We start from the raw sequence: 14,224 nt of genomic DNA on the forward strand, positions 1-14,224 counted from the left end.
TCTTGCCCTGGAAATGGTAGAGGCCCCAGGAGACAGCAGGAAGTGGGGAAGGGAAAGGAGAGTGAGCGGGTGACAGGGGGGTTTCCAGGGCACTTTGGTCAGTGTCTCAGCTGATGAACTTTTCTCTTTTCGGCCAGGAAAATCAGGAGCACCTTAGCAGTTTACTGTCTCCAAGATACCTCACTCATTCCCTACCTCGGTCTCCACTGGCCTGTGGCCATCTTGACCCTTTGCCTGGGCTGCCTTTGTGTGGCCTACAATGCCCTCTGGAGGCTCTGCGGAGAGGCATCCTGCAGTGTTCAGGATCTGGGATGCATGTGACCTCTGCCCCAATACACTCAAGAACACACTTGTTCCCCTGACCTCCTGGCTGATCTCCTCTGCCCTGATCCCATCACTCCTCAATCCTTCAAGATGTGTGAGCACGTGGCCTACACAGAGTCACACTTTTGGGTGGGCATTAGAATAGGCTAGTGGTTTTTAAACTGTGCTCCATGGAGCTCTAGGGTTCTAGTGGGGCACCAGGCTACTTTGTGAACTGGGGGAGGAGAAAGAATAGGCTGGCCCTTGTCCCAGCTTCAACCAGAACAGCTCAACTTTTGGAAATTTTGTAGTATTGGGCTTTCTTTAATATATATATTTTTAAAGTTTACTGCTAAAAATAATACTACCCACTCAGTCTCTCTACTGTGCTCCTCTGGGTTCTCACGGCATTCGTTTTGTTTCTTTTGCATAGCATTCTCACAGTCTATCTCGTTTAGCCTGTAATTAGTTATGCATGTGCTGCTCCTTCTGTCCTGATCACCTGACGGTCCCTACAGTCCCCAGCACAGTCCTTACTGGACCCAGAGCAGCTCTCAACAGGGGCTAACTTCAGGCTACTGCTAGAATGCCAGTGCTTCCAGGATACGCAGTTGTTAGCGCCTCCAGTGGCAGTTTCCAACAGCATTCCTTGCGAGAGAGGAGCTGCAGTGGGGGGCAAATGACATTTACAAGCAGGTCCTAGCGAAGATGTGTGGAACACACACTCTTAAATCAACAAATGGGGCACACCTGCTACCATCGTCAATCACCTAAGTCGACCTCCAGGGGACCAAAGAGACTTTTACATCTAGCCAATCTTTGGGCAAAATATAGCATATTCCAAAAGGAAATGTCATTCATTAGAACTTTCTAAACCCTGTATGTGGGACCATGGGAGCACAGGATGATGCTCCTCAATTGTGTGCTCCAGGGTCTGCCCCCTGTAGAGGAATCGCTAGGCCTGGAAATGGGTGAAGCCCCTTAGCCCCATCAACCAAGCCCACTGTCTGGACCTCCTTCTCTGGCCAGCTTTGGGGAGGGGGTAGTGGGTAGGCAGGGGATTGTGCTCCTGCTAGCTAAAGCCACTTGTTAATAGGCCCTAGATTCCCTTATCCCTGGGGAAAGGAGGATAGCAATGAGCCCTCCACCCCCACCCCATACACACAGGCCTCCCAGCAGGGCCAGGGAGCACAGCCATTAGTGTGTGCCTCAGCAGACAATGGGGAGGAGAAGTCTCCAGAGCAAAGGACAACTGCAGCAATTAGAATGCAGGGAGGTTCAGAAGCTATTTAACTGGGTGACCCCTGAGGTCGTTGCATCTGACTCCCATCCCTGGATAAATATTGTATGAGGGGGGGAGGCGAGCGAGGGAGCCATCGGAGTGCTGCTCCTCCTTCCACTCCTTTCCCCACCCCGCACGGCTGCCTCCAGCCACACACACCAGAACATTATTTACAGCCTTGACAGTCAAAGCAATCACTCTGCTAACCAAGAGGGAATGGACAAAGTCGACTTACCAAAAATTAACTATGGCAATTGAAGAAGAAACCAGGACTGGTGGGGGAAGGGAGCTGAGCCAACATCGAGATGCAAGGCTTCTCCTACATTCTGGGTCACACTGGAGCAAATACTGTCACCCTAAAACCACTGGCAGATAAAGCTGGTCCTAACTGGCAGAGAGTAATCAGAAACAGGGCATGCTGCTGCCTTTTGGGGGTCCTGTAATGGAAAAACTCCTGGATCTTATCACTACCCAGGTGTTCTCTAGTAAAGACGGGAGTCCTAGCTACCTTTCCAGAGGAAGCAGGACTAGCCACATGCCACTTATCCAGCTGGTCCCGTAGCTGACCTAGTGGGAAAAAGCAGGAAAGTCAGAGCAGAAAGGGGTCAGGGTGGGGGAAGAAGTGGAGAGTGTCTGAGTGCGGGCTATGCCTCAGCCCCCACATTGCTGCTCCTCCAGTCCTGCTCTAATGCACCCTGACATGCCTCTGAAGACAGAGAGCTGTTTGCAGTCAGCACCGTGATTTGTTAGTAATTATTTCCATGGTGTCACATTGCTGTCACTCTGTTAACAAAGAGACAGGCTGCCTCAGGCTGCCTGCAAGAAAGAATCGCGGAGAAAAAGGCCTGTCAGGCTCTCGGGATTCTCTGGGCTGGCTGGCTTTCTTTCCCAAACCAACATCCTTGAGGGCTTTGGAAGAAACAGTTTTACGGAACTAACAAGTCTGAGTCGTGTCACCCTTTAGCCAGGGACACTGAGAATTGATCCCACCCACTCACGGCCACCTTCTCAAAGACCTACAGAGCTAAGCCCCAGAGTCCATGGATTACTGAGCCATGGGCCACTATGCCAGCCAAAGCCTTGAGTTCCCTGGCCTTCACCTTCCAAGACTCCTGCTCCCTGACTTCCTCACTGGGGTGTTCACAGCCTCTCATGTGCTCTTAGGAGCCTGACAAAAGAAATCTATTTCAGAGCGCACTGAAGCAGCCGCCCCGCTGGCATGGATGGTGGTTAGGGAGAACATGATGGCAGGGCACCTTCCTTCCTTGAATCTGCCAGCCACAATTCAGGATCAAAGCTGCACAGGTGCCAACGCCCCTATAGCCTCCAGGTGCCTGCACATCTGCAAGGAGATCCCCACAGCGTTGTCCTCTCGTTCCCAGTGTCTGAATCACAGCATCCACACTTGGAGAACTGGTGCTTTGCTTTAGGACAAAGTAATGTTTCCATTACCCTGGCTGGGAATTAGAGGACAGATTGGCAAGCGCTGACAAAACAGAGGTCGCTCACTCACAGGCGTGGAAAGTTGGAGATTAATTCTCTCCTTTCACAGAGGGAATCAGACTGCTGGGTAGTGGGAGGGAAGCACCAATACTGAGAAACCCTTTCACTGCCAGGTAGCAGCAGCAGACAAGGGAGACCAAAGCCCACAAGCCCTAGAGGCCCTGTCAAGGTGGCAAGTGCCACTGCCACCTAGTTCCTGCAAAATCTCACAGGACAGAGGAACCTGGACAAGACTGGCCCTGGGGTCCAAAAGGCAAAAGGCAGTGCTAGCTGCATTCACTGAAATGTAAACTCCATTGAAAGGAGGATGTTTTGGAAGTTTTAGCTCTTTGTTCACTGTTATAACCTCAATACCTAGAACAGTGCAAGGCATATAATGAGTATTCAAAAAACATCTTCTGAAAGAATAAATGAGTCAGTATATCTCAAAGCCCACTTCCAGAGGCCTGGGGCAAGCCTTTCCCTATCACAGGAGTTCAGAGAAGAAGGAAGACAGTGCGGATTCCAGAAGAGACAGGAAAGAACAAGTGTCCAAGAGGCTGGAATTACGTTTTAAAAGATGAAGGGGATTGGGACAAGCTGATAAGCCTAGAGGGGTTCTCATATCAGATTGAACATCCACATACTCATTCAACAAATATGTATTGAAAGGCTAAAGAAGGTAGGTAGTTCAACAAAAGAATAAACTGCAGTATAGCAAGTAACTTAATGAAATATTACACAGCAATAAAACAACATGGATGAATCTCTTGTATGTTATGCTGAGCAAAGAAAGTCAGACACAGAAGAGTACATCTTGTATGATTCCATTTGTATGAATGTCAAGAACAAGCAAAACTAAATAAATAAAAAGTAATATAAGTCAGAACAGTGTCAGGGAGAGGGCGTTACCGACTGGGGTGGGGCACAAAGAAACTTTCCGGGAGGATGGAAAATGTTCTTTATCCTGATCTGGTTGGTGGTTACCTAGGCATATACTTGTACGAAAATATAACGAGCTGTACACTTTACATTTGTATACTGTGTGCACCCTACTGTATCTATTTTATACCTCGATTTCTAAAACAGATGGAAAATAAAAGTTCTCTCTCAAGAGTCACACAAAGAGTTTTAAAAAAGCGTAAAAATATCTAATCCAAAGGAAAAAAAAAATTTCCAGGAGCAACAGTGGCTCCTCCTTGAGTTCACGGCACAAGCCCTTCAGCCTTTACTCTCTATCTGCCAGAGGACAGAGGGCCCAAGTAAGTGACCAAGGCCTCGGAATATCCAAAAACATTCAAAAACACAAAGGAGTATAGCCCAAGTCCTAAGTGTCATGGCCTAGTAGGAAGCCCTGTGCAGTCTCTATTCCACACCAGGTGAGCTCTAATAAGCAGAGATGGATCAGATCCCCAGCTGGTTCTTAGGCTCTCTGAAGCAGCCTATCAAATTCTGCCACAGATCACAGAACCACTTCTAAAAATTTCCTTAAAAAGAAACAGACGCAAGACCAATCTGTCTTCCTGACAAGCCAGGCAGAGACTGGGTGAGCTATCCCAACTCTGGCAGCAAAGGTCTCAGTACCTACGGCCCCCCTCTTGCCAGCAAGGAGGCAATAACACCCTCACAGATAGTCAAGGGGCGCTCCATCTGTAAGTCCAGGGACTAGAACCTAGGCAGAAACACTTGCCTGGGGACCAGCTAAGCAGTAAAGAGCCATCCAGTCAGCAGCTCTGAAGCAGACCAAAGCATGAGGCTCCCAATACCAAAATATCTCAAAGCCTGATTACTACATAAATATCTTTATCTTTTATCAGGATTTTAACTGAGCAAAACTTCCATTCCAGGGGTTCCTATAATCACCAAGATGAGGCTGCTACTAGAGTCCTACCCTTTAGCCTAGAAGTGCCCAGAAATTGACACCAGAGGCTCTGTCTGCTAAGGAGACAACAAGCATCTCCCCCAGGGCCCCTCTAGGCCCCGAGTCCTTCCAGAGCAGACCAACTTCCACAAACTCAGGCTCTGAGGGAAGGATGCAGGCTGAGCTGCCTGTTGACCTGCAGCTCCAAGACCACATGGAGAGGAGTGGAAAAGGAGGCACAGGTAGGGGAAACAGGAGCCTGCTCAGTCTCCACAGAAACCTGCTCTTGCCCTAGGGCCTGCCCATAGGAAATGAATAGTTCCTGGCCAAGCTCGCAATCAGGAGGCCCTTTATGCCAATGCTAGACCCCAGGAAATATGCAGGAGGAATCTCTCCAGTGTTTGTGAGGATGCTGGCCCCAGAGGCATGTGAGCTCTCAGGTGAAAGCAGGGTGCCTCCTCGCTCCTCCAAACCCAAGAACTCTCCGCCCAAGGAGCTATCAGGCTAACGAGGCTACCCCACCACCACTCCATCTGAGCGTGGCAGGCTGCACCGCACGACTGGCTTCAGGTGGCTCTTCTTTAATTAATGGCATCCCAGGCTCTGCAGGGAGCTTCACCCCACAATGAATGGCCCTCTCTCATTAGAGGCAGGCCTGCCACGATGTATTCAGGGCGAGGGCCGGGATTCATTTCCCTGTCTGTGGGTTGGGGATGGGAGGGAGGGGAGAAGCAGCAGAGACAGATTTATATCGAGTGACTTGGATTAGCTGCAGCTGAAACATGACCCCATCAACTCAAGCTGCCTTCTTGGGGCTAACCCAATGCACCTCTGCTGACGAGTGGGCTCTAGGGAAGCTGAAGGGAGGGCAGAAGATCTGGTTCTTGTTCTCTCTGGGCTTTGGCTGCAGCTTGAAGGCCCAGAATTCCTATACAACCTCCAGAACCCTCTCCTCACCCCCTATACATACTTCTTGTACACTGGAAGCCTGGCCTGAGTGAAACTCTTTATGACCAGGAAGCTGACCCACTGGCCTCAGAGCTATGGGACCAAGGCCTTGACCATAGTTGTCAGTTGGCTCTTCTGCTTTCTGTAGAAAATATCCTTACTCCCTATGTCAGAGAAGGAGTCCACAATGTAGTAATGCCCCCATATCTGCTGTCTGGACAGGATCCAGGTATGTTCTGCCATAGGGTATCTCAGGCCTCAGGCCACCCAGCACAAGGGAAAAGGCAGGCAGGCATCAGTGTGACACGAAAACATGCTGTCAGCCATCACCTCCTTATGATGAGCCACTGGGCTGAACCCCACCTCTGGTGTGGGGAGATTCAGGTCAATACAACTCTCCTCCTCTCAATCTCCCTCATGACTCCACCTCACAGGGATCACGAGACTGAGTTGGGGAACTGGAGTCTGCTATGCAAAAAGGAAAACTTGGGCCATCAGTTGTCTGTGTTTCCAATGTACTTCTCACAGCCCTAGAAAGATCACCTGCACTCTGCTAGTCACACTGGTGGCTTTAGGCCTAGGTAGGTTCGGGGCGGGGCGGGGCAGCAAACAGCACACAGCCCTACAAACTCCCCATAAACATCCCACTAAACTTGACATTGTTTTGCTTGTGCTTGGGATAAAAAGCATACTTCAGAGCCTGCCCTCTATCCAGCCTCTGCTCTCTCAGAATGCCCAATTCACTAATTAGGCCTTACCTGCTCCTACCAGCCAATCCGAAGGTTGCTTTGCAGACCTGCTATGTCCTTGGGAGGGCCAGGGCAGAATGCCTATCGTCTATACACACACCCACTCCATAGCATCCATGCTTCTGCCAGGCACTCGTGGGGGAGCATCCATATACTCTTCCTTCTCTACTCAGAAAGAGATGTAGCTCAGTTCCGCTTTGCTAAGCCCTATTTGGCAATGTGTCTAAACACATGCAAACTTAATTAGTTCAAGAGGAGAACCCAAGCGCTTGCAGTGACAGATAAAAGTATCAGGAAATGAGACAAGTCAGTACTGCCAGGGAGTTCTTACTCAAGCCCCTTACCCCAGCAGGCTGCTAATCAAAGGTGATGCAGCTCAGTGCTGGGACTCACTGGCACACGCATGGGCAAGGGCCAAAGCTCTTAAGGGCTTAGTGACACAATGAGATGCCCCACATATCTTCAAACATACTATGGGACAGAGGTACCCAAAGCGATACAGGCAATGGTTTCCTTAAAACAGATATGAGGATTCATTCATTTGTCACTCTGCAAGGAGGCTCTCCTTGACAGTCCTAAATCATCCCCCACCACACCTCCTGGCCAACTATGCCCTGACATCAAATGAACGTAAAAGTCCAGACCTCCACCAGACCAGCCAAGATATCAGAAGACATCCCAAGGCTCTGCCACTCACTGCAAACAAAGGACAGGAGGAACAGCATTCCCATCAATAACAAAGCCACAGGTCATGAAGGAAGACAGAGCAGATGGTCAGATGGCACAGTGGTTCAACACATGGGTTCTAAAGTCAGAATGCGAAGCGCTAGGGAAGCTGAAGGGAGGGCAGAAGATCTGGTTCTTGTTCTCTCTGGGCTTTGGCTGCAGCTTGAAGGCCCAGAATTCCTATACAACCTCCAGAACCCTCTCCTCACCCCCTATACATACTTCTTGTACACTGGAAGCCTGGCCTGAGTGAAACTCTTTATGACCAGGAAGCTGACCCACTGGCCTCAGAGCTATGGGACCAAGGCCTTGACCATAGTTGTCAGTTGGCTCTTCTGCTTTCTGTAGAAAATATCCTTACTCCCTATGTCAGAGAAGGAGTCCACAATGTAGTAATGCCCCCATATCTGCTGTCTGGACAGGATCCAGGTATGTTCTGCCATAGGGTATCTCAGGCCTCAGGCCACCCAGCACAAGGGAAAAGGCAGGCAGGCATCAGTGTGACACGAAAACATGCTGTCAGCCATCACCTCCTTATGATGAGCCACTGGGCTGAACCCCACCTCTGGTGTGGGGAGATTCAGGTCAATACAACTCTCCTCCTCTCAATCTCCCTCATGACTCCACCTCACAGGGATCACGAGACTGAGTTGGGGAACTGGAGTCTGCTATGCAAAAAGGAAAACTTGGGCCATCAGTTGTCTGTGTTTCCAATGTACTTCTCACAGCCCTAGAAAGATCACCTGCACTCTGCTAGTCACACTGGTGGCTTTAGGCCTAGGTAGGTTCGGGGCGGGGCAGCAAACAGCACACAGCCCTACAAACTCCCCATAAACATCCCACTAAGCTTGACATTGTTTTGCTTGTGCTTGGGAGAAAAAGCATACTTCAGAGCCTGCCCTCTATCCAGCCTCTGCTCTCTTAGAATGCCCAATTCACTAATTAGGCCTTACCTGCTCCTACCAGCCAATCCGAAGGTTGCTTTGCAGACCTGCTATGTCCTTGGGAGGGCCAGGGCAGAATGCCTATCGTCTATACACACACCCACTCCATAGCATCCATGCTTCTGCCAGGCACTCGTGGGGGAGCATCCATATACTCTTCCTTCTCTACTCAGAAAGAGATGTAGCTCAGTTCCGCTTTGCTAAGCCCTATTTGGCAATGTGTCTAAACACATGCAAACTTAATTAGTTCAAGAGGAGAACCCAAGCACTTGCAGTGACAGATAAAAGTATCAGGAAATGAGACAAGTCAGTACTGCCAGGGAGTTCTTACTCAAGCCCCTTACCCCAGCAGGCTGCTAATCAAAGGTGATGCAGCTCAGTGCTGGGACTCACTGGCACACGCATGGGCAAGGGCCAAAGCTCTTAAGGGCTTAGTGACACAATGAGATGCCCCACATATCTTCAAACATACTATGGGACAGAGGTACCCAAAGCGATACAGGCAATGGTTTCTTTAAAACAGATATGAGGATTCATTCATTTGTCACTCTGCAAGGAGGCTCTCCTTGACAGTCCTAAATCATCCCCCACCACACCTCCTGGCCAACTATGCCCTGACATCAAATGAACGTAAAAGTCCAGACCTCCACCAGACCAGCCAAGATATCAGAAGACATCCCAAGGCTCTGCCACTCACTGCAAACAAAGGACAGGAGGAACAGCATTCCCATCAATAACAAAGCCACAGGTCATGAAGGAAGACAGAGCAGATGGTCAGATGGCACAGTGGTTCAACACATGGGTTCTAAAGTCAGAATGCGAAGGTTCAAATTCCTGTTCTGCCACAAACTGGTTGTATGCCCTTGACAAATTACCTACCTCTCTGAGCTCCCCCACCCCTCGTTTCCTCATTTGTTTAAAAAATGGTAATAAAAAAACTTGTAGGGTTGTGGTAAGGATTAAATGAGATAATATATAAATAGCACAGGAGAACTCCTGGTTTGTAAGGCGTACTCAATAAATGGTGGCTATCTTTATTGTCTGATGTAAACTTTCCTAGAGTAGTCCCAGCCCTCCCTCCCAAAGGCACAAATCTCTCAGAGAAAGCCCTTCACACTGCTCCTAGAACCAAACTTCTTCCATGGTCCAGGCCTGAGGGACATCTCATCCAGTATCCACCACGGAGGGGCCAAAATGCAATGCTGACAGTGAGAAAATCCAGGAGCTTCTTGGCATAGGCAGCATAGTTCTCTAACCCCGTACACTCTGGCTGGTGCAGGAAGGCCCATGATTTTCTCTCTGTTCCATTCTCCCTGAATCTACCCAGTACCTGCCCTCTGCCAGGGATTCCACAGGCCCACTCCATCACTTACTGGTCATTTATTCAATAAGTATTTACTGAACAACTACTACATGTCTAGCACTGTCCTAGGGTTACAACAATGCTCACTATCTAGTAAAAGACACAAGTAGAAGCAGCTACGATACAATTTAATGTATGAATAAGTACATGTGCTCCATGTACTTTCTCCAGGAAGACACCTAGAGAAAGATGTTAAAGGGATACTTAAGAAGTGGCTAGAGCACCTAGCAGGGGTGGGGGACGCATAAACGGTATTCAGAGATGAGACTAGAGAAGTAAGCAAGAGCTTTGAAAGCCTCAATAAACAGTGTGACTTTACCTTGAGGACAAAGAGAAGCTCTGAAGGGTGTTAAGCGAGATATGACAAAATCTGCTGCAATTATGAGAATGAAATAGAATACACAAAACTGGAGTCAGAGACTAGGGAGAAGACTTTTGTAATAATCCAAGAAGAATACGGTGACCTTAACTAAGACAGTGGAAATGGAGATGGAAAGAAGGCAACAACTTTGAGAAGCCTTTGGGAGGAAGAATCAACTGTATTTGGCAATTAATCTGTTGTGGCTAGAGAAAGGAATCAAGGATGATTCTCAGGTTTCTGTCAGAACTACTGAGTAGATGGTATCAGTCATTATCTGAGTGAACGCTAGAGGTCTAGTATTGGGAGAAAGATAACCCCTGAGCTTTAAAGGGCCTGTGGACATCTAAGTGGGGATAGAGAATAGGTAGCTGGATATGAAGGCTTGGAGTTCAGAGGGCAGATTGCGCAGTGTCTTTTCTCCAGTGGGATGTCTGCTGCCATGTCAGTTTCCATTTCTCAGTTGCAAAAAAAAGATTAGAAGACATAAGCACACAGATGTAGTTGAAGCTACGGCAAAAGATGAGATCACTCTGGTAAGTGTGAGTGTACAGAATAAGACAAGACAGATAGGACAGAGAGCAAAGAAATACCAATATTTAAGAAACACAAAATTTAAGAAAAAAGAATCTGTAAGACACTGTGAAGGAAAAGCCAGAGAAAAAGGAAACACACAAAAGAAAAGCAAAGATAAAGAGCATTTTAAAAAGGATGAAGTGGTCAACTCTGCTGAATGATGCCAAGAGGGCCTAGCCTTTGAGCTATGTCTATATCCTACCCCCTGGCAACACACACATACACAGGATAGTCACTACCCCACAGTTTTCTCCCAGGTGTGTGGTTCCATCACTATGGGACTTCAGGCAACTACAGTCTCTGCTCTTCAATAGTCTTGGCCACTTGACTACAGCCCTGAGGGTACCCTCAGCAGTCCCTATCGAGTACATGCCCTCCAAGATTCAAGAAAACTGTGTACTGGGTAATGTGAGCAAATAGCTTTTGATCTCCAGACTTTCTAAAACTCACATCTGCAGAGTATGAACAGAGGGGTGTAGGACGCACACCTCACATAGAAGGCAGCATAGCATGTACACGTTCAACCTCTAATGGGAAGAAAACCCTATTCTAGAACTGAGGCTGAGCTCAACAGACCCTGAGCAGGCCCCGGACCCCAGAGTCCGATTACCTTGATCCTCTCCAAAGGGCCTATTCCCAGGATGCACTGAGAGCCCTTATGTCAGCTCTTCCCTACCCTCCTCCTTTTCTACCCTTACCCTATATTTCTTTCTTCCTAATCTGCCCCTCTCCTTAGACCCAAAGACAATTGGGAAAGGCTCTGGCCTAGCTTCTCAGCCACTTTGCTGTTCAGGTGGTGAATCTGTTTCTTCAAGCTATAGGCTAAAATCTGAGTTCTTCAAGGGCAGCACCTGTGCAAGTCTCACACCTCATTTTGCACCAGCCTACCCTCCTACCATGCCAAAGATGGAACCCCTTTACAGAGACATTCCTGCCTGGGTAAGGAGAGAAGAGAGAAAATTGGTGGAAGAATACTAACCCCCTGAGGGACTTCAAGAAACACCTAGAAAAGCAAAGCAAAGGTAGGTCAGGCAGGGAAGGCAAACTGACTAAAGCCAGAACGAGCATCATACCTTAAGAGTTTAGAAAGAAAATTAAACTCACACTTACTAAATTAAAACCCACCTAAGCAGGATCTGTGACTATAGCATCAAAGCCCACGTAAAGCCAGAGTATCAACTCATCCAGCTTTGACAAAAGATGGACGTAGAATGATTTTGTCAGGATGGGAGCAGATTTCTTTTCTCCAGTGGGATTTCTGCTGCCACTTCAGTTCCCATTTCTCAGTGCCTCACTAATCAGGCCCTTTCCAGCAAAAGTGATGTGAAGCTGGTTGGGGGGAGAGTGGGGTTTGGGAGAGAGGGAAAGACAGCAATGAGGAGCCATGGCTCTGGGAAACTAGGGTGTGGAATGAAAATATTTTCTGAATTCCATAGACTTAGTTAAATCTGAAAATAGATGTCAAAATAAGAAGTCACACACTAACAAGTTGTGGGCGTCAGTTTACCACCACCCTTGTCAGGCTCATCAGCAGCCTTTACCAGGCGCATAAAAAGGCGACGGCTCTGACGAGCCACCTGATGAGAGGTTGCAGGAACACTGATAAGCTGTGCACTGTCACGCAGCACTACTTAGGTTTCCTCTCTGGCTGTTTTTATTTTGTTACACATTTAATTAAGAGCCTTCCCAGCAGTTATGCGGAGTCTTGCTTCTAAAAGGTGGCCACAGAGCTCTCCTCGCAACCCCTGCCACCTGACATCTGCTTCTTCCTGCATGCTCTTTCAGAATTTCACTGGCTCTTTCAATCCAAACCCAAACCAGTGTCCGGAGTTTGCCCAACCCCCCTCCCCTTTTTTTGGGAAGCTACGTGGTCTTAGAATTCAATTTTGTCTAGCTATGTGCCTTTACCAATTTGGTCCTCAGTTTTTAATTTTGTTGTTTTTTTATCTATAAAAGGGAGATACTACCTCCCATCAGAGAAGATAGTTAGGAATGAATGAGATATCATACGTGCTCATTAAAATTTGGTTTCCTTTCATATGCTTGGATTCCACAACCCAATCTCTCCTCTTGATTACATCTTCTTGATTACATCACATCATTACTTGTAAATATTCAAGGGGGCCTCCCAAGTCTCTAAAACCTACCAGGGCTCACCATGCCAAGTGCTGAACTGGCACCACAGGCCAGAATAGGCCAGACTCCATGCTCAGGAGGCCCAGCCAGATAGTTCCCAACATCATGCACAAGAAAACTTTCATATACACATATACATACATGCCAATCACAGTTAACACAGGAGATTCCAAAAAATATGGGTGCCTGGGACATGAACACACCAAAGAGAAAAAACTACTGGGAAAATGAGTCCTGGGAGGCTACCCGGAAAAACTGCGCCTTCTGACTGGGCCACATGAGCCCCAGAACTCTGGGTATCAGCCTGCATCCTGCCGTACCCCAAACAGCTTCTATGCTGCAGAGCTCCACATAAGCCCCTTCTCTGTTTCGAGTGCTCAAAGCTGCCCAAGACACCATGAACAAGGACGACAGCCTTCCTCCTCCTCACCTTCTTCCTGGAACCCTCCTGATTCATGTCTGCCCAGCCTGTATGCTTTCCCTGACAAATGAGTGTCATCTGGGAGTGCAGAGATCCTCTGGAGCTATGTGTGCAAACCCAGAGGTGTGCAACCAGTATGTGTACGCGACCCAGGGAGGGGAGAGATGAGGTGTGGGTGTTTATGTGAGCTGGGCTTATTCTTCCTGTCTCACCTAGAGAGTTGGTATCCAACTGCAGGCTTGAGACCCAGCTAGATGCATAACTTCACCACCACAACCAGCATCCAAAAGGCATAAAAAGGACCCTTGGTGAGAAGATATACCTGATTTGGTAGGAAATGTCACTCCAGAACCACTACTCCCCACCCCCAACCAACATGCCACCCGATGTTCAAAAGTACACACGCATGCATACGCGCGCGCACACACACACACACGCACATAATGCTTACTGCCGGCTTCAGTCACAAAGAACACAGAGGTATCGATTCTATCAATCCTCAGCAAACAGTGCCCCCACCACCTCTACCCTCTAGGGGCTGTCTGAAGCCAGGTATCCATGAGGATAGACAAGAGGCAGAAGTGTCAACCCAGCAAAGGAACCAGTTATGTCTTCCATAACTGGGCAGGATCAGGAGACAAAGAAGAAAAAGCAATGAGGACAAAGGAGGAAAGAAGAGGCTGGTGACTTGGGAAGCTTCTTAGAAGCAGCCCTCTTTCATCTTACCACTAGGCTCTCAGTTGGATGATCAGGGCCTTGTATCCCAGACAAGAAGGTAGCACAGTATAATGGTTAAGAGAAAGAACCCTGGAGCCAAGTTGCCTGGATTTGAATCCTGACTCTGTGTGTTCTTGGGCAAGTTACTTAACCTCTCTGTGCCCTAATTTACTCATCTGTAAAATAGAAATAATAAGAGTACCTACGGTTATAAAATAAGTTGCTATTTCTAAAGCATTTAGCATAATAAACACCATGTATTTGGTTAAAAAATAAAGACCCTCTTTTAACTCCCTCCTTCCAGGGCAATGACATGTAGCCCTGCAACTGAAGGGCTGTCCTGAGCAGTGAGTCCTGG

At 48.1% G+C, this 14,224-nt stretch overlaps 1 protein-coding gene across 12 annotated transcripts in view; it reads right to left on the reverse strand.

The window, feature by feature from the left end:
- The window catches only part of ERI3 (ERI1 exoribonuclease family member 3), a 126,391-nt gene that overhangs the window by 68,773 nt on the left and 43,394 nt on the right, over positions 1 to 14,224 (reverse strand). The gene's annotated exons all lie outside the window — the stretch shown is intronic.

The sequence above is a fragment of the Pteropus alecto genome, unplaced genomic scaffold, assembly GCF_000325575.1.
Source record: "Pteropus alecto unplaced genomic scaffold, ASM32557v1 scaffold484, whole genome shotgun sequence".
In the NCBI taxonomy this organism is placed as follows: domain Eukaryota; kingdom Metazoa; phylum Chordata; class Mammalia; order Chiroptera; family Pteropodidae; genus Pteropus; species Pteropus alecto.